We start from the raw sequence: 25,514 nt of genomic DNA on the forward strand, positions 1-25,514 counted from the left end.
CTCTTAACTGCATTGTTAATGTACCATCTTAACTACGCAGCCAACTTGCCTGCATGAACATGTAGAAACCAGACGATAGTACTATAGCAGCTTTCTTGAAAGAGAAAAGAATCAACTTTCATGCTTGAAGTATACACCATTTTGCCTAAAATGAAAGCCATTCTTGTCAAATGGAAAGAAGCAGATTATACCGACGAGGATGGGACTCGAACCCATGCATGCAGAGCACAATGGATTAGCAGTCCATCGCCTTAACCACTCGGCCACCTCGTCTACATGACCAAGTCTAAATTAGGAGGTAAGATCTCATGAGGATTTTAAGCTGTCAGGGTGTTTTTGCTGAAGATTGTATAAAGGCTTTTGGCAGTGTGGCCTCATCTCATCTCCTAGAGTATCTATTGTCTAAAGTTAGATTAGGACAAACCTTATCAGAAATGAACCAGTGCAAAGGGTTTTAATAGCAACTTATCAATCATTCCTAATTGTTTCTACTTTTGGCACTGCAGTGGCATTCTTTCAATCTGTCTATTCTGTCTCATGACTGGGAAGCAAAACAAGTCCCAATTTCCAGCTGTGATAAAAGATGGATCATTTAGTTATGGAACTTCAAATCCCAAGCCCTTGTTCTCGATACAGCTTCTGTCGCATTCTGCAAATTTGTCATGGTCCTTTTCGAGAATGCTCTTCAAAAAATACTCGGTTTCTTAATTGCCATGACTGAGAGCGACATCTAATTCAATGCTTCTGCTGTGCGTGGAATGGAACTGAAGCTCAATGTTGTTTTGCTCAATTAACCACTTGAAATTACGATTAGTGACAAAATTTTCCCTGGCTTTCCCGTCCTCACTAGCTTGTGGTGCTGTGGCTTAGTTGGTTAAAGTGCCTGTCTAGTAAACAGGAGATCCTGAGTTCAAATCTCAGCAGTGCCTTCTTTTCATCTTCTCAGTATGAAGCTTTCCATCCTTATAGTGGGACAACATCAAATTGGCCTTTGCTAAGTCTCTGTGATAGTGCAATAGTGGGAGTAAGAATCTGCTATAAGTGCTAAAGAGGAAGAAATATGGAATCAAGCATGAAAAAAGTAAAACCAGTGGATTTTATTTTACTATTTTGAAATGCCTCCTCCTTACGTATCTGACTCTCTAAGCAAAGTTTGATAGCAGCCTTCTTGAATGGAAGAAGATATAATCTTTCATGTTTGAAGAATTCATTGCTTGGGCAGAAAATAAAACCTTGAGCTGGAAACTTAAAAGAATCAGAAAAGAAATAGGACAGATTGAATTCAAATCCATGCATGCATAGCTCAATCTCTTAACTGCATTGTTAATGTACCATCTTAACTACGCAGCCAACTTGCCTGCATGAACATGTAGAAACCAGACGATAGTACTATAGCAGCTTTCTTGAAAGAGAAAAGAATCAACTTTCATGCTTGAAGTATACACCATTTTGCCTAAAATGAAAGCCATTCTTGTCAAATGGAAAGAAGCAGATTATACCGACGAGGATGGGACTCGAACCCATGCATGCAGAGCACAATGGATTAGCAGTCCATCGCCTTAACCACTCGGCCACCTCGTCTACATGACCAAGTCTAAATTAGGAGGTAAGATCTCATGAGGATTTTAAGCTGTCAGGGTGTTTTTGCTGAAGATTGTATAAAGGCTTTTGGCAGTGTGGCCTCATCTCATCTCCTAGAGTATCTATTGTCTAAAGTTAGATTAGGACAAACTTTATCAGAAATGAACCAGTGCAAAGGGTTTTAATAGCAACTTATCAATCATTCCTAATTGTTTCTACTTTTGGCACTGCAGCGGCATTCTTTCAATCTGTCTATTCTGTCTCATGACTGGGAAGCAAAACAAGTCCCAATTTCCAGCTGTGATAAAAGATGGATCATTTAATTATGGAACTTCAAATCCCAAGCCCTTGTTCTCGATACAGCTTCTGTCGCATTCTGCAAATTTGTCATGGTCCTTTTCGAGAATGCTCTTCAAAAAATACTCGGTTTCTTAATTGCCATGACTGAGAGCGACATCTTATTCAATGCTTCTGCTGTGCGTGGAATGGAACTGAAGCTCAATGTTGTTTTGCTCAATTAACCAGTTGAAATTATCGATTAGTGACTAAATCTTCCCTGGCTTTCCCGTCCTCATCAGCTTGTGGTGCTGTGGCTTAGTTGGTTAAAGCGCCTGTCTAGTAAACAGGAGATCCTGAGTTCAAATCTCAGCAGTGCCTTCTTTTCATCTTCTCAGTATGAAGCTTTCTATCCTCATAGTGGGACAACATCAAATTGGCCTTTGCTAAGTCTCTGTGATAGTGCAATAGTGGGAGTAAGAATCTGCTATAAGTGCTAAAGAGGAAGAAAGATGGAATCAAGCATGAAAAAAGTAAAACCAGTGGATTTTATTTTACTATTTTGAAATGCCTCCTCCTTACGTATCTGACTCTCTAAGCAAAGTTTGATAGCAGCCTTCTTGAATGGTAGAAGATATAATCTTTCATGTTTGAAGAATTCATTGCTTGGGCAGAAAATAAAACCTTGAGCTGGAAACTTAAAAGAATCAGAAAAGAAATAGGACAGATTGAATTCAAATCCATGCATGCATAGCTCAATCTCTTAACTGCATTGTTAATGTACCATCTTAACTACGCAGCCAACTTGCCTGCATGAACATGTAGAAACCAAACGATAGTACTATAGCAGCTTTCTTGAAAGAGAAAAGAATCAACTTTCATGCTTGAAGTATACACCATTTTGCCTAAAATGAAAGCCAATCTTGTCAAATGGAAAGAAGCAGATTATACCGACGAGGATGGGACTCGAACCCATGCATGCAGAGCACAATGGATTAGCAGTCCATCGCCTTAACCACTCGGCCACCTCGTCTACATGACCATGTCTAAATTAGGAGGTAAGATCTCATGAGGATTTTAAGCTGTCAGGGTGTTTTTGCTGAAGATTGTATAAAGGCTTTTGGCAGTGTGGCCTCATCTCATCTCCTAGAGTATCTATTGTCTAAAGTTAGATTAGGACAAACTTTATCAGAAATGAACCAGTGCAAAGGGTTTTAATAGCAACTTATCAATCATTCCTAATTGTTTCTACTTTTGGCACTGCAGCGGCATTCTTTCAATCTGTCTATTCTGTCTCATGACTGGGAAGCAAAACAAGTCCCAATTTCCAGCTGTGATAAAAGATGGATCATTTAATTATGGAACTTCAAATCCCAAGCCCTTGTTCTCGATACAGCTTCTGTCGCATTCTGCAAATTTGTCATGGTCCTTTTCGAGAATGCTCTTCAAAAAATACTCGGTTTCTTAATTGCCATGACTGAGAGCGACATCTTATTCAATGCTTCTGCTGTGCGTGGAATGGAACTGAAGCTCAATGTTGTTTTGCTCAATTAACCACTTGAAATTATCGATTAGTGACTAAATCTTCCCTGGCTTTCCCGTCCTCATCAGCTTGTGGTGCTGTGGCTTAGTTGGTTAAAGCGCCTGTCTAGTAAACAGGAGATCCTGAGTTCAAATCTCAGCAGTGCCTTCTTTTCATCTTCTCAGTATGAAGCTTTCTATCCTCATAGTGGGACAACATCAAATTGGCCTTTGCTAAGTCTCTGTGATAGTGCAATAGTGGGAGTAAGAATCTGCTATAAGTGCTAAAGAGGAAGAAAGATGTAATCAAGCATGAAAAAAGTAAAACCAGTGGATTTTATTTTACTATTTTGAAATGCCTCCTCCTTACGTATCTGACTCTCTAAGCAAAGTTTGATAGCAGCCTTCTTGAATGGTAGAAGATATAATCTTTCATGTTTGAAGAATTCATTGCTTGGGCAGAAAATAAAACCTTGAGCTGGAAACTTAAAAGAATCAGAAAAGAAATAGGACAGATTGAATTCAAATCCATGCATGCATAGCTCAATCTCTTAACTGCATTGTTAATGTACCATCTTAACTACGCAGCCAACTTGCCTGCATGAACATGTAGAAACCAAACGATAGTACTATAGCAGCTTTCTTGAAAGAGAAAAGAATCAACTTTCATGCTTGAAGTATACACCATTTTGCCTAAAATGAAAGCCAATCTTGTCAAATGGAAAGAAGCAGATTATACCGACGAGGATGGGACTCGAACCCATGCATGCAGAGCACAATGGATTAGCAGTCCATCGCCTTAACCACTCGGCCACCTCGTCTACATGACCATGTCTAAATTAGGAGGTAAGATCTCATGAGGATTTTAAGCTGTCAGGGTGTTTTTGCTGAAGATTGTATAAAGGCTTTTGGCAGTGTGGCCTCATCTCATCTCCTAGAGTATCTATTGTCTAAAGTTAGATTAGGACAAACTTTATCAGAAATGAACCAGTGCAAAGATTTTTAATAGCAACTTATCAATCATTCCTAATTGTTTCTACTTTTGGCACTGCAGCGGCATTCTTTCAATCTGTCTATTCTGTCTCATGACTGGGAAGCAAAACAAGTCCCAATTTCCAGCTGTGATAAAAGATGGATCATTTAATTATGGAACTTCAAATCCCAAGCCCTTGTTCTCGATACAGCTTCTGTCGCATTCTGCAAATTTGTCATGGTCCTTTTCGAGAATGCTCTTCAAAAAATACTCGGTTTCTTAATTGCCATGACTGAGAGCGACATCTTATTCAATGCTTCTGCTGTGCGTGGAATGGAACTGAAGCTCAATGTTGTTTTGCTCAATTAACCACTTGAAATTATCGATTAGTGACTAAATCTTCCCTGGCTTTCCCGTCCTCATCAGCTTGTGGTGCTGTGGCTTAGTTGGTTAAAGCGCCTGTCTAGTAAACAGGAGATCCTGAGTTCAAATCTCAGCAGTGCCTTCTTTTCATCTTCTCAGTATGAAGCTTTCTATCCTCATAGTGGGACAACATCAAATTGGCCTTTGCTAAGTCTCTGTGATAGTGCAATAGTGGGAGTAAGAATCTGCTATAAGTGCTAAAGAGGAAGAAAGATGGAATCAAGCATGAATAAAGTAAAACCAGTGGATTTTATTTTACTATTTTGAAATGCCTCCTCCTTACGTATCTGACTCTCTAAGCAAAGTTTGATAGCAGCCTTCTTGAATGGTAGAAGATTTAAACTTTCATGTTTGAAGAATTCATTGCTTGGGCAGAAAATAAAACCTTGAGCTGGAAACTTAAAAGAATCAGAAAAGAAATAGGACAGATTGAATTCAAAACCATGCATGCATAGCTCAATCTCTTAACTGCATTGTTAATGTACCATCTTAACTACGCAGCCAACTTGCCTGCATGAACATGTAGAAACCAGACGATAGTACTATAGCAGCTTTCTTGAAAGAGAAAAGAATCAACTTTCATGCTTGAAGTATACACCATTTTGCCTAAAAATTAAAGCCAATCTTGTCAAAGTGAAAGAAGCAGATTATACCGATGAGGATGGGATTCAAACCCATGCATGCAGAGCACAATGGATTAGCAGTCCATCACCTTAACCACTCGGCCCCCTCGTCTACATGACCAAGTTAAAATTAGGAGGTTTGATCTCATGAGGATTTTAAGCTGTCAGGGTGTTTTTGCTGAAGATTGTATAAAGGCTTTTGACAGTGTGGCCTCATCTCATCTCCTAGAGTATCTATTGTCTAAAGTTAGATTAGGACAAACCTTATCAGAAATGAACCAGTGCAAAGGGTTTTAATAGCAACTTATCAATCATTCCTAATTGTTTCTACTTTTGGCACTGCAGTGGCATTCTTTCAATCTGTCTATTCTGTCTCATGACTGGGAAGCAAAACAAGTCCCAATTTCCAGCTGTGATAAAAGATGGATCATTTAGTTATGGAACTTCAAATCCCAAGCCCTTGTTCTCGATACAGCTTCTGTCGCATTCTGCAAATTTGTCATGGTCCTTTTCGAGAATGCTCTTCAAAAAATACTCGGTTTCTTAATTGCCATGACTGAGAGCGACATCTAATTCAATGCTTCTGCTGTGCGTGGAATGGAACTGAAGCTCAATGTTGTTGTGCTCAATTAACCACTTGAAATTACGATTAGTGACAAAATTTTCCCTGGCTTTCCCGTCCTCACTAGCTTGTGGTGCTGTGGCTTAGTTGGTTAAAGTGCCTGTCTAGTAAACAGGAGATCCTGAGTTCAAATCTCAGCAGTGCCTTCTTTTCATCTTCTCAGTATGAAGCTTTCCATCCTCATAGTGGGACAACATCAAATTGGCCTTTGCTAAGTCTCTGTGATAGTGCAATAGTGGGAGTAAGAATCTGCTATAAGTGCTAAAGAGGAAGAAATATGGAATCAAGCATGAAAAAAGTAAAACCAGTGGATTTTATTTTACTATTTTGAAATGCCTCCTCCTTACGTATCTGACTCTCTAAGCAAAGTTTGATAGCAGCCTTCTTGAATGGTAGAAGATATAATCTTTCATGTTTGAAGAATTCATTGCTTGGGCAGAAAATAAAACCTTGAGCTGGAAACTTAAAAGAATCAGAAAAGAAATAGGACAGATTGAATTCAAATCCATGCATGCATAGCTCAATCTCTTAACTGCATTGTTAATGTACCATCTTAACTACGCAGCCAACTTGCCTGCATGAACATGTAGAAACCAGACGATAGTACTATAGCAGCTTTCTTGAAAGAGAAAAGAATCAACTTTCATGCTTGAAGTATACACCATTTTGCCTAAAATGAAAGCCATTCTTGTCAAATGGAAAGAAGCAGATTATACCGACGAGGATGGGACTCGAACCCATGCATGCAGAGCACAATGGATTAGCAGACCATCGCCTTAACCACTCGGCCACCTCGTCTACATGACCAAGTCTAAATTAGGAGGTAAGATCTCATGAGGATTTTAAGCTGTCAGGGTGTTTTTGCTGAAGATTGTATAAAGGCTTTTGGCAGTGTGGCCTCATCTCATCTCCTAGAGTATCTATTGTCTAAAGTTAGATTAGGACAAACTTTATCAGAAATGAACCAGTGCAAAGGGTTTTAATAGCAACTTATCAATCATTCCTAATTGTTTCTACTTTTGGCACTGCAGCGGCATTCTTTCAATCTGTCTATTCTGTCTCATGACTGGGAAGCAAAACAAGTCCCAATTTCCAGCTGTGATAAAAGATGGATCATTTAATTATGGAACTTCAAATCCCAAGCCCTTGTTCTCGATACAGCTTCTGTCGCATTCTGCAAATTTGTCATGGTCCTTTTCGAGAATGCTCTTCAAAAAATACTCGGTTTCTTAATTGCCATGACTGAGAGCGACATCTTATTCAATGCTTCTGCTGTGCGTGGAATGGAACTGAAGCTCAATGTTGTTTTGCTCAATTAACCACTTGAAATTATCGATTAGTGACTAAATCTTCCCTGGCTTTCCCGTCCTCATCAGCTTGTGGTGCTGTGGCTTAGTTGGTTAAAGCGCCTGTCTAGTAAACAGGAGATCCTGAGTTCAAATCTCAGCAGTGCCTTCTTTTCATCTTCTCAGTATGAAGCTTTCTATCCTCATAGTGGGACAACATCAAATTGGCCTTTGCTAAGTCTCTGTGATAGTGCAATAGTGGGAGTAAGAATCTGCTATAAGTGCTAAAGAGGAAGAAAGATGGAATCAAGCATGAAAAAAGTAAAACCAGTGGATTTTATTTTACTATTTTGAAATGCCTCCTCCTTACGTATCTGACTCTCTAAGCAAAGTTTGATAGCAGCCTTCTTGAATGGTAGAAGATATAATCTTTCATGTTTGAAGAATTCATTGCTTGGGCAGAAAATAAAACCTTGAGCTGGAAACTTAAAAGAATCAGAAAAGAAATAGGACAGATTGAATTCAAATCCATGCATGCATAGCTCAATCTCTTAACTGCATTGTTAATGTACCATCTTAACTACGCAGCCAACTTGCCTGCATGAACATGTAGAAACCAGACGATAGTACTATAGCAGCTTTCTTGAAAGAGAAAAGAATCAACTTTCATGCTTGAAGTATACACCATTTTGCCTAAAATGAAAGCCAATCTTGTCAAATGGAAAGAAGCATATTATACCGACGAGGATGGGACTCGAACCCATGCATGCAGAGCACAATGGATTAGCAGTCCATCGCCTTAACCACTCGGCCACCTCGTCTACATGACCATGTCTAAATTAGGAGGTAAGATCTCATGAGGATTTTAAGCTGTCAGGGTGTTTTTGCTGAAGATTGTATAAAGGCTTTTGGCAGTGTGGCCTCATCTCATCTCCTAGAGTATCTATTGTCTAAAGTTAGATTAGGACAAACCTTATCAGAAATGAACCAGTGCAAAGGGTTTTAATAGCAACTTATCAATCATTCCTAATTGTTTCTACTTTGGCACTGCAGTGGCATTCTTTCAATCTGTCTATTCTGTCTCATGACTGGGAAGCAAATCAAGTCCCAATTTCCAGCTGTGATAAAAGATGGATCATTTAATTATGGAACTTCAAATCCCAAGCCCTTGTTCTCGATACAGCTTCTGTCGCATTCTGCAAATTTGTCATGGTCCTTTTCGAGAATGCTCTACAAAAAATACTCGGTTTCTTAATTGCCATGACTGAGAGCGACATCTTATTCAATGCTTCTGCTGTGCGTGGAATGGAACTGAAGCTCAATGTTGTTTTGCTCAATTAACCACTTGAAATTATCGATTAGTGACAAAATTTTCCCTGGCTTTCCCGTCCTCACCAGCTTGTGGTGCTGTGGCTTAGTTGGTTAAAGTGCCTGTCTAGTAAACAGGAGATCCTGAGTTCAAATCTCAGCAGTGTCTTCTTTTCATCTTCTCAGTATGAAGCTTTCCATCCTCATAGTGGGACAACATGAAATTGGCCTTTGCTAAGTCTCTGTGATAGTGCAATAGTGGGAGTAAGAATCTGCTATAAGTGCTAAAGAGGAAGAAATATGGAATCAAGCATGAAAAAAGTAAAACCAGTGGATTTTATTTTACTATTTTGAAATGCCTCCTCCTTACGTATCTGACTCTCTAAGCAAAGTTTGATAGCAGCCTTCTTGAATGGTAGAAGATATAATCTTTCATGTTTGAAGAATTCATTGCTTGGGCAGAAAATAAAACCTTGAGCTGGAAACTTAAAAGAATCAGAAAAGAAATAGGACAGATTGAATTCAAATCCATGCATTCATAGCTCAATCTCTTAACTGCATTGTTAATGTACCATCTTAACTACGCAGCCAACTTGCCTGCATGAACATGTAGAAACCAGACGATAGTACTATAGCAGCTTTCTTGAAAGAGAAAAGAATCAACTTTCATGCTTGAAGTATACACCATTTTGCCTAAAATGAAAGCCAATCTTGTCAAATGGAAAGAAGCAGATTATACCGACGAGGATGGGACTCGAACCCATGCATGCAGAGCACAATGGATTAGCAGTCCATCGCCTTAACCACTCGGCCACCTCGTCTACATGACCATGTCTAAATTAGGAGGTAAGATCTCATGAGGATTTTAAGCTGTCAGGGTGTTTTTGCTGAAGATTGTATAAAGGCTTTTGGCAGTGTGGCCTCATCTCATCTCCTAGAGTATCTATTGTCTAAAGTTAGATTAGGACAAACTTTATCAGAAATGAACCAGTGCCAAGATTTTTAATAGCAACTTATCAATCATTCCTAATTGTTTCTACTTTTGGCACTGCAGCGGGATTCTTTCAATCTGTCTATTCTGTCTCATGACTGGGAAGCAAAACAAGTCCCAATTTCCAGCTGTGATAAAAGATGGATCATTTAATTATGGAACTTCAAATCCCAAGCCCTTGTTCTCGATACAGCTTCTGTCGCATTCTGCAAATTTGTCATGGTCCTTTTCGAGAATGCTCTTCAAAAAATACTCGGTTTCTTAATTGCCATGACTGAGAGCGACATCTTATTCAATGCTTCTGCTGTGCGTGGAATGGAACTGAAGCTCAATGTTGTTTTGCTCAATTAACCACTTGAAATTATCGATTAGTGACTAAATCTTCCCTGGCTTTCCCGTCCTCATCAGCTTGTGGTGCTGTGGCTTAGTTGGTTAAAGCGCCTGTCTAGTAAACAGGAGATCCTGAGTTCAAATCTCAGCAGTGCCTTCTTTTCATCTTCTCAGTATGAAGCTTTCTATCCTCATAGTGGGACAACATCAAATTGGCCTTTGCTAAGTCTCTGTGATAGTGCAATAGTGGGAGTAAGAATCTGCTATAAGTGCTAAAGAGGAAGAAAGATGGAATCAAGCATGAAAAAAGTAAAACCAGTGGATTTTATTTTACTATTTTGAAATGCCTCCTCCTTACGTATCTGACTCTCTAAGCAAAGTTTGATAGCAGCCTTCTTGAATGGTAGAAGATTTAAACTTTCATGTTTGAAGAATTCATTGCTTGGGCAGAAAATAAAACCTTGAGCTGGAAACTTAAAAGAATCAGAAAAGAAATAGGACAGATTGAATTCAAAACCATGCATGCATAGCTCAATCTCTTAACTGCATTGTTAATGTACCATCTTAACTACGCAGCCAACTTGCCTGCATGAACATGTAGAAACCAGACGATAGTACTATAGCAGCTTTCTTGAAAGAGAAAAGAATCAACTTTCATGCTTGAAGTATACACCATTTTGCCTAAAAATTAAAGCCAATCTTGTCAAAGTGAAAGAAGCAGATTATACCGATGAGGATGGGATTCAAACCCATGCATGCAGAGCACAATGGATTAGCAGTCCATCGCCTTAACCACTCGGCCCCCTCGTCTACATGACCAAGTTAAAATTAGGAGGTTTGATCTTATTAGGATTTTAAGCTGTCAGGGTGTTTTTGCTGAAGATTGTATAAAGGCTTTTGGCAGTGTGGCCTCATCTCATCTCCTAGAGTATCTATTGTCTAAAGTTAGATTAGGACAAACCTTATCAGAAATGAACCAGTGCAAAGGGTTTTAATAGCAACTTATCAATCATTCCTAATTGTTTCTACTTTGGCACTGCAGTGGCATTCTTTCAATCTGTCTATTCTGTCTCATGACTGGGAAGCAAAACAAGTCCCAATTTCCAGCTGTGATAAAAGATGGATCATTTAATTATGGAACTTCAAATCCCAAGCCCTTGTTCTCGATACAGCTTCTGTCGCATTCTGCAAATTTGTCATGGTCCTTTTCGAGAATGCTCTACAAAAAATACTCGGTTTCTTAATTGCCATGACTGAGAGCGACATCTTATTCAATGCTTCTGCTGTGCGTGGAATGGAACTGAAGCTCAATGTTGTTTTGCTCAATTAACCACTTGAAATTATCGATTAGTGACAAAATTTTCCCTGGCTTTCCCGTCCTCACCAGCTTGTGGTGCTGTGGCTTAGTTGGTTAAAGTGCCTGTCTAGTAAACAGGAGATCCTGAGTTCAAATCTCAGCAGTGCCTTCTTTTCATCTTCTCAGTATGAAGCTTTCCATCCTCATAGTGGGACAACATCAAATTGGCCTTTGCTAAGTCTCTGTGATAGTGCAATAGTGGGAGTAAGAATCTGCTATAAGTGCTAAAGAGGAAGAAATATGGAATCAAGCATGAAAAAAGTAAAACCAGTGGATTTTATTTTACTATTTTGAAATGCCTCCTCCTTACGTATCTGACTCTCTAAGCAAAGTTTGATAGCAGCCTTCTTGAATGGTAGAAGATATAATCTTTCATGTTTGAAGAATTCATTGCTTGGGCAGAAAATAAAACCTTGAGCTGGAAACTTAAAAGAATCAGAAAAGAAATAGGACAGATTGAATTCAAATCCATGCATGCATAGCTCAATCTCTTAACTGCATTGTTAATGTACCATCTTAACTACGCAGCCAACTTGCCTGCATGAACATGTAGAAACCAGACGATAGTACTATAGCAGCTTTCTTGAAAGAGAAAAGAATCAACTTTCATGCTTGAAGTATACACCATTTTGCCTAAAAATTAAAGCCAATCTTGTCAAAGTGAAAGAAGCAGATTATACCGACGAGGATGGGACTCGAACCCATGCATGCAGAGCACAATGGATTAGCAGTCCATCGCCTTAACCACTCGGCCACCTCGTCTACATGACCATGTCTAAATTAGGAGGTAAGATCTCATGAGGATTTTAAGCTGTCAGGGTGTTTTTGCTGAAGATTGTATAAAGGCTTTTGGCAGTGTGGCCTCATCTCATCTCCTAGAGTATCTATTGTCTAAAGTTAGATTAGGACAAACCTTATCAGAAATGAACCAGTGCAAAGGGTTTTAATAGCAACTTATCAATCATTCCTAATTGTTTCTACTTTGGCACTGCAGTGGCATTCTTTCAATCTGTCTATTCTGTCTCATGACTGGGAAGCAAATCAAGTCCCAATTTCCAGCTGTGATAAAAGATGGATCATTTAATTATGGAACTTCAAATCCCAAGCCCTTGTTCTCGATACAGCTTCTGTCGCATTCTGCAAATTTGTCATGGTCCTTTTCGAGAATGCTCTACAAAAAATACTCGGTTTCTTAATTGCCATGACTGAGAGCGACATCTTATTCAATGCTTCTGCTGTGCGTGGAATGGAACTGAAGCTCAATGTTGTTTTGCTCAATTAACCACTTGAAATTATCGATTAGTGACAAAATTTTCCCTGGCTTTCCCGTCCTCACCAGCTTGTGGTGCTGTGGCTTAGTTGGTTAAAGTGCCTGTCTAGTAAACAGGAGATCCTGAGTTCAAATCTCAGCAGTGTCTTCTTTTCATCTTCTCAGTATGAAGCTTTCCATCCTCATAGTGGGACAACATGAAATTGGCCTTTGCTAAGTCTCTGTGATAGTGCAATAGTGGGAGTAAGAATCTGCTATAAGTGCTAAAGAGGAAGAAATATGGAATCAAGCATGAAAAAAGTAAAACCAGTGGATTTTATTTTACTATTTTGAAATGCCTCCTCCTTACGTATCTGACTCTCTAAGCAAAGTTTGATAGCAGCCTTCTTGAATGGTAGAAGATATAATCTTTCATGTTTGAAGAATTCATTGCTTGGGCAGAAAATAAAACCTTGAGCTGGAAACTTAAAAGAATCAGAAAAGAAATAGGACAGATTGAATTCAAATCCATGCATTCATAGCTCAATCTCTTAACTGCATTGTTAATGTACCATCTTAACTACGCAGCCAACTTGCCTGCATGAACATGTAGAAACCAGACGATAGTACTATAGCAGCTTTCTTGAAAGAGAAAAGAATCAACTTTCATGCTTGAAGTATACACCATTTTGCCTAAAATGAAAGCCAATCTTGTCAAATGGAAAGAAGCAGATTATACCGACGAGGATGGGACTCGAACCCATGCATGCAGAGCACAATGGATTAGCAGTCCATCGCCTTAACCACTCGGCCACCTCGTCTACATGACCATGTCTAAATTAGGAGGTAAGATCTCATGAGGATTTTAAGCTGTCAGGGTGTTTTTGCTGAAGATTGTATAAAGGCTTTTGGCAGTGTGGCCTCATCTCATCTCCTAGAGTATCTATTGTCTAAAGTTAGATTAGGACAAACTTTATCAGAAATGAACCAGTGCCAAGATTTTTAATAGCAACTTATCAATCATTCCTAATTGTTTCTACTTTTGGCACTGCAGCGGGATTCTTTCAATCTGTCTATTCTGTCTCATGACTGGGAAGCAAAACAAGTCCCAATTTCCAGCTGTGATAAAAGATGGATCATTTAATTATGGAACTTCAAATCCCAAGCCCTTGTTCTCGATACAGCTTCTGTCGCATTCTGCAAATTTGTCATGGTCCTTTTCGAGAATGCTCTTCAAAAAATACTCGGTTTCTTAATTGCCATGACTGAGAGCGACATCTTATTCAATGCTTCTGCTGTGCGAGGAATGGAACTGAAGCTCAATGTTGTTTTGCTCAATTAACCACTTGAAATTATCGATTAGTGACTAAATCTTCCCTGGCTTTCCCGTCCTCATCAGCTTGTGGTGCTGTGGCTTAGTTGGTTAAAGCGCCTGTCTAGTAAACAGGAGATCCTGAGTTCAAATCTCAGCAGTGCCTTCTTTTCATCTTCTCAGTATGAAGCTTTCTATCCTCATAGTGGGACAACATCAAATTGGCCTTTGCTAAGTCTCTGTGATAGTGCAATAGTGGGAGTAAGAATCTGCTATAAGTGCTAAAGAGGAAGAAAGATGGAATCAAGCATGAAAAAAGTAAAACCAGTGGATTTTATTTTACTATTTTGAAATGCCTCCTCCTTACGTATCTGACTCTCTAAGCAAAGTTTGATAGCAGCCTTCTTGAATGGTAGAAGATTTAAACTTTCATGTTTGAAGAATTCATTGCTTGGGCAGAAAATAAAACCTTGAGCTGGAAACTTAAAAGAATCAGAAAAGAAATAGGACAGATTGAATTCAAAACCATGCATGCATAGCTCAATCTCTTAACTGCATTGTTAATGTACCATCTTAACTACGCAGCCAACTTGCCTGCATGAACATGTAGAAACCAGACGATAGTACTATAGCAGCTTTCTTGAAAGAGAAAAGAATCAACTTTCATGCTTGAAGTATACACCATTTTGCCTAAAAATTAAAGCCAATCTTGTCAAAGTGAAAGAAGCAGATTATACCGATGAGGATGGGATTCAAACCCATGCATGCAGAGCACAATGGATTAGCAGTCCATCGCCTTAACCACTCGGCCCCCTCGTCTACATGACCAAGTTAAAATTAGGAGGTTTGATCTTATTAGGATTTTAAGCTGTCAGGGTGTTTTTGCTGAAGATTGTATAAAGGCTTTTGGCAGTGTGGCCTCATCTCATCTCCTAGAGTATCTATTGTCTAAAGTTAGATTAGGACAAACCTTATCAGAAATGAACCAGTGCAAAGGGTTTTAATAGCAACTTATCAATCATTCCTAATTGTTTCTACTTTGGCACTGCAGTGGCATTCTTTCAATCTGTCTATTCTGTCTCATGACTGGGAAGCAAAACAAGTCCCAATTTCCAGCTGTGATAAAAGATGGATCATTTAATTATGGAACTTCAAATCCCAAGCCCTTGTTCTCGATACAGCTTCTGTCGCATTCTGCAAATTTGTCATGGTCCTTTTCGAGAATGCTCTACAAAAAATACTCGGTTTCTTAATTGCCATGACTGAGAGCGACATCTTATTCAATGCTTCTGCTGTGCGTGGAATGGAACTGAAGCTCAATGTTGTTTTGCTCAATTAACCACTTGAAATTATCGATTAGTGACAAAATTTTCCCTGGCTTTCCCGTCCTCACCAGCTTGTGGTGCTGTGGCTTAGTTGGTTAAAGTGCCTGTCTAGTAAACAGGAGATCCTGAGTTCAAATCTCAGCAGTGCCTTCTTTTCATCTTCTCAGTATGAAGCTTTCCATCCTCATAGTGGGACAACATCAAATTGGCCTTTGCTAAGTCTCTGTGATAGTGCAATAGTGGGAGTAAGAATCTGCTATAAGTGCTAAAGAGGAAGAAATATGGAATCAAGCATGAAAAAAGTAAAACCAGTGGATTTTATTTTACTATTTTGAAATGCCTCCTCCTTACGTATCTGACTCTCTAAGCAAAGTTTGATAGCAGCCTTCTTGAATGGTAGAAGATATAATCTTTCATGTTTGAAGAATTCATTGCTTGGGCAGAAAATAAAACCTTGAGCTGGAAACTTAAAAGAATCAGAAAAGAAATAGGACAGATTGAATTCAAATCCATGCATGCATAGCTCAATCTCTTAACTGCATTGTTAATGTACCATCTTAACTACGCAGCCAACTTGCCTGCATGAACATGTAGAAACCAGACGATAGTACTATAGCAGCTTTCTTGAAAGAGAAAAGAATCAACTTTCATGCTTGAAGTATACACCATTTTGCCTAAAAATTAAAGCCAATCTTGTCAAAGTGAAAGAAGCAGATTATACCGATGAGGATGGGATTCAAACCCATGCATGCAGAGCACAATGGATTAGCAGTCCATCGCCTTAACCACTCGGCCCCCTCGTCTACATGACCAAGTTAAAATTAGGAGGTTTGATCTCATGAGGATTTTAAGCTGTCAGGGTGTTTTTGCTGAAGATTGTATAAAGGCTTTTGGCAGTGTGGCCTCATCTCATCTCCTAGAGTATCTATTGTCTAAAGTTAGATTAGGACAAACCTTATCAGAAATGAACCAGTGCAAAGGGTTTTAATAGCAACTTATCAATCATTCCTAATTGTTTCTACTTTGGCACTGCAGTGGCATTCTTTCAATCTGTCTATTCTGTCTCATGACTGGGAAGCAAAACAAGTCCCAATTTCCAGCTGTGATAAAAGATGGATCATTTAATTATGGAACTTCAAATCCCAAGCCCTTGTTCTCGATACAGCTTCTGTCGCATTCTGCAAATTTGTCATGGTCCTTTTCGAGAATGCTCTACAAAAAATACTCGGTTTCTTAATTGCCATGACTGAGAGCGACATCTTATTCAATGCTTCTGCTGTGCGTGGAATGGAACTGAAGCTCAATGTTATTTTGCTCAATTAACCACTTGAAATTATCGATTAGTGACAAAATTTTCCCTGGCTTTCCCGTCCTCACCAGCTTGTGGTGCTGTGGCTTAGTTGGTTAAAGTGCCTGTCTAGTAAACAGGAGATCCTGAGTTCAAATCTCAGCAGTGCCTTCTTTTCATCTTCTCAGTATGAAGCTTTCCATCCTCATAGTGGGACAACATCAAATTGGCCTTTGCTAAGTCTCTGTGATAGTGCAATAGTGGGAGTAAGAATCTGCTATAAGTGCTAAAGAGGAAGAAATATGGAATCAAGCATGAAAAAAGTAAAACCAGTGGATTTTATTTTACTATTTTGAAATGCCTCCTCCTTACGTATCTGACTCTCTAAGCAAAGTTTGATAGCAGCCTTCTTGAATGGTAGAAGATATAATCTTTCATGTTTGAAGAATTCATTGCTTGGGCAGAAAATAAAACCTTGAGCTGGAAACTTAAAAGAATCAGAAAAGAAATAGGACAGATTGAATTCAAATCCATGCATGCATAGCTCAATCTCTTAACTGCATTGTTAATGTACCATCTTAACTACGCAGCCAACTTGCCTGCATGAACATGTAGAAACCAGACGATAGTACTATAGCAGCTTTCTTGAAAGAGAAAAGAATCAACTTTCATGCTTGAAGTATACACCATTTTGCCTAAAAATTAAAGCCAATCTTGTCAAAGTGAAAGAAGCAGATTATACCGATGAGGATGGGATTCAAACCCATGCATGCAGAGCACAATGGATTAGCAGTCCATCGCCTTAACCACTCGGCCCCCTCGTCTACATGACCAAGTTAAAATTAGGAGGTTTGATCTCATGAGGATTTTAAGCTGTCAGGGTGTTTTTGCTGAAGATTGTATAAAGGCTTTTGGCAGTGTGGCCTCATCTCATCTCCTAGAGTATCTATTGTCTAAAGTTAGATTAGGACAAACCTTATCAGAAATGAACCAGTGCAAAGGGTTTTAATAGCAACTTATCAATCATTCCTAATTGTTTCTACTTTGGCACTGCAGTGGCATTCTTTCAATCTGTCTATTCTGTCTCATGACTGGGAAGCAAAACAAGTCCCAATTTCCAGCTGTGATAAAAGATGGATCATTTAATTATGGAACTTCAAATCCCAAGCCCTTGTTCTCGATACAGCTTCTGTCGCATTCTGCAAATTTGTCATGGTCCTTTTCGAGAATGCTCTACAAAAAATACTCGGTTTCTTAATTGCCATGACTGAGAGCGACATCTTATTCAATGCTTCTGCTGTGCGTGGAATGGAACTGAAGCTCAATGTTATTTTGCTCAATTAACCACTTGAAATTATCGATTAGTGACAAAATTTTCCCTGGCTTTCCCGTCCTCACCAGCTTGTGGTGCTGTGGCTTAGTTGGTTAAAGTGCCTGTCTAGTAAACAGGAGATCCTGAGTTCAAATCTCAGCAGTGCTTTCTTTTCATCTTCTCAGTATGAAGCTTTCCATCCTCATAGTGGGACAACATCAAATTGGCCTTTGCTAAGTCTCTGTGATAGTGCAATAGTGGGAGTAAGAATCTGCTATAAGTGCTAAAGAGGAAGAAATATGGAATCAAGCATGAAAAAAGTAAAACCAGTGGATTTTATTTTACTATTTTGAAATGCCTCCTCCTTACGTATCTGACTCTCTAAGCAAAGTTTGATAGCAGCCTTCTTGAATGGTAGAAGATATAATCTTTCATGTTTGAAGAATTCATTGCTTGGGCAGAAAATAAAACCTTGAGCTGGAAACTTAAAAGAATCAGAAAAGAAATAGGACAGATTGAATTCAAATCCATGCATGCATAGCTCAATCTCTTAACTGCATTGTTAATGTACCATCTTAACTACGCAGCCAACTTGCCTGCATGAACATGTAGAAACCAGACGATAGTACTATAGCAGCTTTCTTGAAAGAGAAAAGAATCAACTTTCATGCTTGAAGTATACACCATTTTGCCTAAAAATTAAAGCCAATCTTGTCAAAGTGAAAGAAGCAGATTATACCGATGAGGATGGGATTCAAACCCATGCATGCAGAGCACAATGGATTAGCAGTCCATCGCCTTAACCACTCGGCCCCCTCGTCTACATGACCAAGTTAAAATTAGGAGGTTTGATCTCATGAGGATTTTAAGCTGTCAGGGTGTTTTTGCTGAAGATTGTATAAAGGCTTTTGGCAGTGTGGCCTCATCTCATCTCCTAGAGTATCTATTGTCTAAAGTTAGATTAGGACAAACCTTATCAGAAATGAACCAGTGCAAAGGGTTTTAATAGCAACTTATCAATCATTCCTAATTGTTTCTACTTTGGCACTGCAGTGGCATTCTTTCAATCTGTCTATTCTGTCTCATGACTGGGAAGCAAAACAAGTCCCAATTTCCAGCTGTGATAAAAGATGGATCATTTAATTATGGAACTTCAAATCCCAAGCCCTTGTTCTCGATACAGCTTCTGTCGCATTCTGCAAATTTGTCATGGTCCTTTTCGAGAATGCTCTACAAAAAATACTCGGTTTCTTAATTGCCATGACTGAGAGCGACATCTTATTCAATGCTTCTGCTGTGCGTGGAATGGAACTGAAGCTCAATGTTATTTTGCTCAATTAACCACTTGAAATTATCGATTAGTGACAAAATTTTCCCTGGCTTTCCCGTCCTCACCAGCTTGTGGTGCTGTGGCTTAGTTGGTTAAAGTGCCTGTCTAGTAAACAGGAGATCCTGAGTTCAAATCTCAGCAGTGCCTTCTTTTCATCTTCTCAGTATGAAGCTTTCCATCCTCATAGTGGGACAACATCAAATTGGCCTTTGCTAAGTCTCTGTGATAGTGCAATAGTGGGAGTAAGAATCTGCTATAAGTGCTAAAGAGGAAGAAATATGGAATCAAGCATGAAAAAAGTAAAACCAGTGGATTTTATTTTACTATTTTGAAATGCCTCCTCCTTACGTATCTGACTCTCTAAGCAAAGTTTGATAGCAGCCCTCTTGAATGGTAGAAGATATAATCTTTCATGTTTGAAGAATTCATTGCTTGGGCAGAAAATAAAACCTTGAGCTGGAAACTTAAAAGAATCAGAAAAGAAATAGGACAGATTGAATTCAAATCCATGCATGCATAGCTCAATCTCTTAACTGCATTGTTAATGTACCATCTTAACTACGCAGCCAACTTGCCTGCATGAACATGTAGAAACCAGACGATAGTACTATAGCAGCTTTCTTGAAAGAGAAAAGAATCAACTTTCATGCTTGAAGTATACACCATTTTGCCTAAAATGAAAGCCAATCTTGTCAAATGGAAAGAAGCAGATTATACCGACAAGGATGGGACTTGAACCCATGAATGCAGAGCACAATGGATTAGCAGTCCATCGCCTTAACCACTCGGCCACCTCGTCTACATGACCAAGTCTAAATTAGGAGGTAAGATCTCATGAGGATTTTAAGCTGTCAGGGTGTTTTTGCTGAAGATTGTATAAAGGCTTTTGGCAGTGTGGCCTCATCTCATCTCCTAGAGTATCTATTGTCTAAAGTTAGATTAGGACAAACTTTATCAGAAATGAACCAGTGCAAAGGGTTTTAATAGCAACTTATCAATCATTCCTAATTGTTTCTACTTTTGGCACTGCAGCGGCATTCTTTCAATCTGTCTATTCTGTCTCATGACTGGGAAGCAAAACAAGTCCCAATTTCCAGCTGTGATAAAAGATGGATCATTTAATTATGGAACTTCAAATCCCAAGCCCTTGTTCTCGATACAGCTTCTGTCGCATTCTGCAAATTTGTCATGGTCCTTTTCGAGAATGCTCTTCAAAAAATACTCGGTTTCTTAATTGCCATGACTGAGAGCGACATCTTATTCAATGCTTCTGCTGTGCGTGGAATGGAACTGAAGCTCAATGTTGTTTTGCTCAATTAACCACTTGAAATTATCGATTAGTGACTAAATCTTCCCTGGCTTTCCCGTCCTCACCAGCTTGTGGTGCTGTGGCTTAGTTGGTTAAAGCGCCTGTCTAGTAAACAGGAGATCCTGAGTTCAAATCTCAGCAGTGCCTTCTTTTCATCTTCTCAGTATGAAGCTTTCCATCCTCATAGTGGGACAACATCAAATTGGCCTTTGCTAAGTCTCTGTGATAGTGCAATAGTGGGAGTAAGAATCTGCTATAAGTGCTAAAGAGGAAGAAATATGGAATCAAGCATGAAAAAAGTAAAACCAGTGGATTTTATTTTACTATTTTGAAATGCCTCCTCCTTACGTATCTGACTCTCTAAGCAAAGTTTGATAGCAGCCTTCTTGAATGGTAGAAGATATAATCTTTCATGTTTGAAGAATTCATTGCTTGGGCAGAAAATAAAACCTTGAGCTGGAAACTTAAAAGAATCAGAAAAGAAATAGGACAGATTGAATTCAAATCCATGCATGCATAGCTCAATCTCTTAACTGCATTGTTAATGTACCATCTTAACTACGCAGCCAACTTGCCTGCATGAACATGTAGAAACCAGACGATAGTACTATAGCAGCTTTCTTGAAAGAGAAAAGAATCAACTTTCATGCTTGAAGTATACACCATTTTGCCTAAAATGAAAGCCAATCTTGTCAAATGGAAAGAAGCAGATTATACCGACGAGGATGGGACTTGAACCCATGAATGCAGAGCACAATGGATTAGCAGTCCATCGCCTTAACCACTCGGCCACCTCGTCTACATGACCAAGTCTAAATTAGGAGGTAAGATCTCATGAGGATTTTAAGCTGTCAGGGTGTTTTTGCTGAAGATTGTATAAAGGCTTTTGGCAGTGTGGCCTCATCTCATCTCCTAGAGTATCTATTGTCTAAAGTTAGATTAGGACAAACTTTATCAGAAATGAACCAGTGCAAAGGGTTTTAATAGCAACTTATCAATCATTCCTAATTGTTTCTACTTTTGGCACTGCAGCGGCATTCTTTCAATCTGTCTATTCTGTCTCATGACTGGGAAGCAAAACAAGTCCCAATTTCCAGCTGTGATAAAAGATGGATCATTTAATTATGGAACTTCAAATCCCAAGCCCTTGTTCTCGATACAGCTTCTGTCGCATTCTGCAAATTTGTCATGGTCCTTTTCGAGAATGCTCTTCAAAAAATACTCGGTTTCTTAATTGCCATGACTGAGAGCGACATCTTATTCAATGCTTCTGCTGTGCGTGGAATGGAACTGAAGCTCAATGTTGTTTTGCTCAATTAACCACTTGAAATTATCGATTAGTGACTAAATCTTCCCTGGCTTTCCCGTCTTCTCCAGCTTGTGGTTCTGTGGCTTAGTTGGTTAAAGCGCCTGTCTAGTAAACAGGAGATCCTGAGTTCAAATCTCAGCAGTGCCTTCTTTTCATCTTCTCAGTATGAAGCTTTCTATCCTCATAGTGGGACAACATCAAATTGGCCTTTGCTAAGTCTCTGTGATAGTGCAATAGTGGGAGTAAGAATCTGCTATCAGTGCTAAAGAGGAAGAAAGATGGAATCAAGCATGAAAAAAGTAAAACCAGTCGATTTTATTTTACTATTTTGAAATGCCTCCTCCTTACGTATCTGACTCTCTAAGCAAAGTTTGATAGCAGCCTTCTTGAATGGTAGAAGATATAATCTTTCATGTTTGAAGAATTCATTGCTTGGGCAGAAAATAAAACCTTGAGCTGGAAACTTAAAAGAATCAGAAAAGAAATAGGACAGATTGAATTCAAATCCATGCATGCATAGCTCAATCTCTTAACTGCATTGTTAATGTACCATCTTAACTACGCAGCCAACTTGCCTGCATGAACATGTAGAAACCAGACGATAGTACTATAGCAGCTTTCTTGAAAGAGAAAAGAATCAACTTTCATGCTTGAAGTATACACCATTTTGCCTAAAATGAAAGCCAATCTTGTCAAATGGAAAGAAGCAGATTATACCGACGAGGATGGGACTTGAACCCATGAATGCAGAGCACAATGGATTAGCAGTCCATCGCCTTAACCACTCGGCCACCTCGTCTACATGACCAAGTCTAAATTAGGAGGTAAGATCTCATGAGGATTTTAAGCTGTCAGGGTGTTTTTGCTGAAGATTGTATAAAGGCTTTTGGCAGTGTGGCCTCATCTCATCTCCTAGAGTATCTATTGTCTAAAGTTAGATTAGGACAAACTTTATCAGAAATGAACCAGTGCAAAGGGTTTTAATAGCAACTTATCAATCATTCCTAATTGTTTCTACTTTTGGCACTGCAGCGGCATTCTTTCAATCTGTCTATTCTGTCTCATGACTGGGAAGCAAAACAAGTCCCAATTTCCAGCTGTGATAAAAGATGGATCATTTAATTATGGAACTTCAAATCCCAAGCCCTTGTTCTCGATACAGCTTCTGTCGCATTCTGCAAATTTGTCATGGTCCTTTTCGAGAATGCTCTTCAAAAAATACTCGGTTTCTTAATTGCCATGACTGAGAGCGACATCTTATTCAATGCTTCTGCTGTGCGTGGAATGGAACTGAAGCTCAATGTTGTTTTGCTCAATTAACCACTTGAAATTATCGATTAGTGACTAAATCTTCCCTGGCTTTCCCGTCCTCACCAGCTTGTGGTTCTGTGGCTTAGTTGGTTAAAGCGCCTGTCTAGTAAACAGGAGATCCTGAGTTCAAATCTCAGCAGTGCCTTCTTTTCATCTTCTCAGTATGAAGCTTTCTATCCTCATAGTGGGACAACATCAAATTGGCCTTTGCTAAGTCTCTGTGATAGTGCAATAGTGGGAGTAAGAATCTGCTATCAGTGCTAAAGAGGAAGATAGATGGAATCAAGCATGAAAAAAGTAAAACCAGTGGATTTTATTTTACTATTTTGAAATGCCTCCTCCTTACGTATCTGACTCTCTAAGCAAAGTTTGATAGCAGCCTTCTTGAATGGTAGAAGATTTAAACTTTCATGTTTGAAGAATTCATTGCTTGGGCAGAAAATAAAACCTTGAGCTGGAAACTTAAAAGAATCAGAAAAGAAATAGGACAGATTGAATTCAAAGCCATGCATGCATAGCTCAATCTCTTAACTGCATTGTTAATGTATCATCTTAACTATGCAGCCAACTTGCCTGCATGAACATGTAGAAACCAGACGATAGTACTCTAGCAGCTTTCTTGAAAGAGAAAAGAATCAACTTTCATGCTTGAAGTATACACCATTTTGCCTAAAAATGAAAGTCAATCTTGTCAAAGTGAAAGAAGCAGATTATACCGATGAGGATGAGATTCAAACCCATGCATGCAGAGCACAATGGATTAGCAGTCCATCGCCTTAACCACTCGGCCCCCTCGTCTACATGACCAAGTTAAAATTAGGAGGTAAGATCTCATGAGGATTTTAAGCTGTCAGGGTGTTTTTGCTGAAGATTGTATAAAGGCTTTTGGCAGTGTGGCCTCATCTCATCTCCTAGAGTATCTATTGTCTAAAGTTAGATTAGGACAAACCTTATCAGAAATGAACCAGTGCAAAGGGTTTTAATAGCAACTTATCAATCATTCCTAATTGTTTCTACTTTTGGCACTGCAGCGGCATTCTTTCAATCTGTCTATTCTGTCTCATGACTGGGAAGCAAAACAAGTCCCAATTTCCAGCTGTGATAAAAGATGGATCATTTAATTATGGAACTTCAAATCCCAAGCCCTTGTTCTCGATACAGCTTCTGTCGCATTCTGCAAATTTGTCATGGTCCTTTTCGAGAATGCTCTTCAAAAAATACTCGGTTTCTTAATTGCCATGACTGAGAGCGACATCTTATTCAATGCTTCTGCTGTGCGTGGAATGGAACTGAAGCTCAATGTTGTTTTGCTCAATTAACCACTTGAAATTATCGATTAGTGACTAAATCTTCCCTGGCTTTCCTGTCCTCACCAGCTTGTGGTGCTGTGGCTTAGTTGGTTAAAGCGCCTGTCTAGTAAACAGGAGATCCTGAGTTCAAATCACAGCAGTGCCTTCTTTTCATCTTCTCAGTATGAAGCTTTCTATCCTCATAGTGGGACTACATCAAATTGGCCTTTGCTAAGTCTCTGTGATAGTGCAATAGTGGGAGTAAGAATCTGCTATAAGTGCTAAAGAGGAAGAAATATGGAATCAAGCATGAAAAAAGTAAAACCAGTGGATTTTATTTTACTATTTTGAAATGCCTCCTCCTTACGTATCTGACTCTCTAAGCAAAGTTTGATAGCAGCCTTCTTGAATGGTAGAAGATATAATCTTTCATGTTTGAAGAATTCATTGCTTGGGCAGAAAATAAAACCTTGAGCTGGAAACTTAAAAGAATCAGAAAAGAAATAGGACAGATTGAATTCAAATCCATGCATGCATAGCTCAATCTCTTAACTGCATTGTTAATGTACCATCTTAACTACGCAGCCAACTTGCCTGCATGAACATGTAGAAACCAGACGATAGTACTATAGCAGCTTTCTTGAAAGAGAAAAGAATCAACTTTCATGCTTGAAGTATACACCATTTTGCCTAAAAATTAAAGCCAATCTTGTCAAAGTGAAAGAAGCAGATTATACCGATGAGGATGGGATTCAAACCCATGCATGCAGAGCACAATGGATTAGCAGTCCATCGCCTTAACCACTCGGCCCCCTCGTCTACATGACCAAGTTAAAATTAGGAGGTTTGATCTCATGAGGATTTTAAGCTGTCAGGGTGTTTTTGCTGAAGATTGTATAAAGGCTTTTGGCAGTGTGGCCTCATCTCATCTCCTAGAGTATCTATTGTCTAAAGTTAGATTAGGACAAACCTTATCAGAAATGAACCAGTGCAAAGGGTTTTAATAGCAACTTATCAATCATTCCTAATTGTTTCTACTTTGGCACTGCAGTGGCATTCTTTCAATCTGTCTATTCTGTCTCATGACTGGGAAGCAAAACAAGTCCCAATTTCCAGCTGTGATAAAAGATGGATCATTTAATTATGGAACTTCAAATCCCAAGCCGTTGTTCTCGATACAGCTTCTGTC

The 25,514-nt window shown here is 39.1% G+C and overlaps 31 non-coding genes across 31 annotated transcripts; 19 read left to right on the forward strand and 12 right to left on the reverse strand.

Moving 5' to 3' along the window:
* Positions 1 to 191: 191 nt before the first annotated feature.
* Positions 192 to 273, reverse strand: TRNAS-GCU (transfer RNA serine (anticodon GCU)). The gene has a single exon. It is a non-coding gene; the product is annotated as a tRNA-Ser (tRNA).
* A 582-nt stretch (positions 274 to 855) lies between these two features.
* TRNAT-AGU (transfer RNA threonine (anticodon AGU)) lies at positions 856 to 929 on the forward strand. The gene has a single exon. It is a non-coding gene; the product is annotated as a tRNA-Thr (tRNA).
* A 570-nt stretch (positions 930 to 1,499) lies between these two features.
* Positions 1,500 to 1,581, reverse strand: TRNAS-GCU (transfer RNA serine (anticodon GCU)). Its single transcript has one exon. It is a non-coding gene; the product is annotated as a tRNA-Ser (tRNA).
* A 583-nt stretch (positions 1,582 to 2,164) lies between these two features.
* Positions 2,165 to 2,238, forward strand: TRNAT-AGU (transfer RNA threonine (anticodon AGU)). The gene has a single exon. It is a non-coding gene; the product is annotated as a tRNA-Thr (tRNA).
* Positions 2,239 to 2,808: 570 nt separating this feature from the next.
* TRNAS-GCU (transfer RNA serine (anticodon GCU)) lies at positions 2,809 to 2,890 on the reverse strand. Its single transcript has one exon. It is a non-coding gene; the product is annotated as a tRNA-Ser (tRNA).
* A 583-nt stretch (positions 2,891 to 3,473) lies between these two features.
* TRNAT-AGU (transfer RNA threonine (anticodon AGU)) lies at positions 3,474 to 3,547 on the forward strand. The gene has a single exon. It is a non-coding gene; the product is annotated as a tRNA-Thr (tRNA).
* A 570-nt stretch (positions 3,548 to 4,117) lies between these two features.
* Positions 4,118 to 4,199, reverse strand: TRNAS-GCU (transfer RNA serine (anticodon GCU)). Its single transcript has one exon. It is a non-coding gene; the product is annotated as a tRNA-Ser (tRNA).
* Positions 4,200 to 4,782: 583 nt separating this feature from the next.
* TRNAT-AGU (transfer RNA threonine (anticodon AGU)) lies at positions 4,783 to 4,856 on the forward strand. Its single transcript has one exon. It is a non-coding gene; the product is annotated as a tRNA-Thr (tRNA).
* A 1,235-nt stretch (positions 4,857 to 6,091) lies between these two features.
* Positions 6,092 to 6,165, forward strand: TRNAT-AGU (transfer RNA threonine (anticodon AGU)). Its single transcript has one exon. It is a non-coding gene; the product is annotated as a tRNA-Thr (tRNA).
* A 570-nt stretch (positions 6,166 to 6,735) lies between these two features.
* Positions 6,736 to 6,817, reverse strand: TRNAS-GCU (transfer RNA serine (anticodon GCU)). The gene has a single exon. It is a non-coding gene; the product is annotated as a tRNA-Ser (tRNA).
* Positions 6,818 to 7,400: 583 nt separating this feature from the next.
* On the forward strand, positions 7,401 to 7,474 carry TRNAT-AGU (transfer RNA threonine (anticodon AGU)). The gene has a single exon. It is a non-coding gene; the product is annotated as a tRNA-Thr (tRNA).
* A 570-nt stretch (positions 7,475 to 8,044) lies between these two features.
* Positions 8,045 to 8,126, reverse strand: TRNAS-GCU (transfer RNA serine (anticodon GCU)). The gene has a single exon. It is a non-coding gene; the product is annotated as a tRNA-Ser (tRNA).
* Positions 8,127 to 8,708: 582 nt separating this feature from the next.
* TRNAT-AGU (transfer RNA threonine (anticodon AGU)) lies at positions 8,709 to 8,782 on the forward strand. The gene has a single exon. It is a non-coding gene; the product is annotated as a tRNA-Thr (tRNA).
* A 570-nt stretch (positions 8,783 to 9,352) lies between these two features.
* On the reverse strand, positions 9,353 to 9,434 carry TRNAS-GCU (transfer RNA serine (anticodon GCU)). The gene has a single exon. It is a non-coding gene; the product is annotated as a tRNA-Ser (tRNA).
* A 583-nt stretch (positions 9,435 to 10,017) lies between these two features.
* Positions 10,018 to 10,091, forward strand: TRNAT-AGU (transfer RNA threonine (anticodon AGU)). Its single transcript has one exon. It is a non-coding gene; the product is annotated as a tRNA-Thr (tRNA).
* Positions 10,092 to 11,326: 1,235 nt separating this feature from the next.
* Positions 11,327 to 11,400, forward strand: TRNAT-AGU (transfer RNA threonine (anticodon AGU)). The gene has a single exon. It is a non-coding gene; the product is annotated as a tRNA-Thr (tRNA).
* Positions 11,401 to 11,971: 571 nt separating this feature from the next.
* Positions 11,972 to 12,053, reverse strand: TRNAS-GCU (transfer RNA serine (anticodon GCU)). The gene has a single exon. It is a non-coding gene; the product is annotated as a tRNA-Ser (tRNA).
* Positions 12,054 to 12,635: 582 nt separating this feature from the next.
* On the forward strand, positions 12,636 to 12,709 carry TRNAT-AGU (transfer RNA threonine (anticodon AGU)). The gene has a single exon. It is a non-coding gene; the product is annotated as a tRNA-Thr (tRNA).
* Positions 12,710 to 13,279: 570 nt separating this feature from the next.
* On the reverse strand, positions 13,280 to 13,361 carry TRNAS-GCU (transfer RNA serine (anticodon GCU)). The gene has a single exon. It is a non-coding gene; the product is annotated as a tRNA-Ser (tRNA).
* A 583-nt stretch (positions 13,362 to 13,944) lies between these two features.
* TRNAT-AGU (transfer RNA threonine (anticodon AGU)) lies at positions 13,945 to 14,018 on the forward strand. The gene has a single exon. It is a non-coding gene; the product is annotated as a tRNA-Thr (tRNA).
* Positions 14,019 to 15,253: 1,235 nt separating this feature from the next.
* Positions 15,254 to 15,327, forward strand: TRNAT-AGU (transfer RNA threonine (anticodon AGU)). The gene has a single exon. It is a non-coding gene; the product is annotated as a tRNA-Thr (tRNA).
* Positions 15,328 to 16,562: 1,235 nt separating this feature from the next.
* On the forward strand, positions 16,563 to 16,636 carry TRNAT-AGU (transfer RNA threonine (anticodon AGU)). Its single transcript has one exon. It is a non-coding gene; the product is annotated as a tRNA-Thr (tRNA).
* Positions 16,637 to 17,871: 1,235 nt separating this feature from the next.
* Positions 17,872 to 17,945, forward strand: TRNAT-AGU (transfer RNA threonine (anticodon AGU)). The gene has a single exon. It is a non-coding gene; the product is annotated as a tRNA-Thr (tRNA).
* Positions 17,946 to 19,180: 1,235 nt separating this feature from the next.
* TRNAT-AGU (transfer RNA threonine (anticodon AGU)) lies at positions 19,181 to 19,254 on the forward strand. Its single transcript has one exon. It is a non-coding gene; the product is annotated as a tRNA-Thr (tRNA).
* Positions 19,255 to 19,824: 570 nt separating this feature from the next.
* TRNAS-GCU (transfer RNA serine (anticodon GCU)) lies at positions 19,825 to 19,906 on the reverse strand. The gene has a single exon. It is a non-coding gene; the product is annotated as a tRNA-Ser (tRNA).
* A 583-nt stretch (positions 19,907 to 20,489) lies between these two features.
* TRNAT-AGU (transfer RNA threonine (anticodon AGU)) lies at positions 20,490 to 20,563 on the forward strand. Its single transcript has one exon. It is a non-coding gene; the product is annotated as a tRNA-Thr (tRNA).
* Positions 20,564 to 21,133: 570 nt separating this feature from the next.
* TRNAS-GCU (transfer RNA serine (anticodon GCU)) lies at positions 21,134 to 21,215 on the reverse strand. Its single transcript has one exon. It is a non-coding gene; the product is annotated as a tRNA-Ser (tRNA).
* Positions 21,216 to 21,798: 583 nt separating this feature from the next.
* Positions 21,799 to 21,872, forward strand: TRNAT-AGU (transfer RNA threonine (anticodon AGU)). The gene has a single exon. It is a non-coding gene; the product is annotated as a tRNA-Thr (tRNA).
* Positions 21,873 to 22,442: 570 nt separating this feature from the next.
* TRNAS-GCU (transfer RNA serine (anticodon GCU)) lies at positions 22,443 to 22,524 on the reverse strand. The gene has a single exon. It is a non-coding gene; the product is annotated as a tRNA-Ser (tRNA).
* Positions 22,525 to 23,107: 583 nt separating this feature from the next.
* On the forward strand, positions 23,108 to 23,181 carry TRNAT-AGU (transfer RNA threonine (anticodon AGU)). The gene has a single exon. It is a non-coding gene; the product is annotated as a tRNA-Thr (tRNA).
* Positions 23,182 to 24,417: 1,236 nt separating this feature from the next.
* On the forward strand, positions 24,418 to 24,491 carry TRNAT-AGU (transfer RNA threonine (anticodon AGU)). The gene has a single exon. It is a non-coding gene; the product is annotated as a tRNA-Thr (tRNA).
* The last annotated feature ends 1,023 nt before the right edge of the window (positions 24,492 to 25,514 follow it).

The sequence above is a fragment of the Phyllobates terribilis genome, unplaced genomic scaffold, assembly GCF_046119375.1.
Source record: "Phyllobates terribilis strain yellow unplaced genomic scaffold, ASM4611937v1 Scaffold_9__5_contigs__length_417890890, whole genome shotgun sequence".
NCBI lineage: Eukaryota > Metazoa > Chordata > Amphibia > Anura > Dendrobatidae > Phyllobates > Phyllobates terribilis.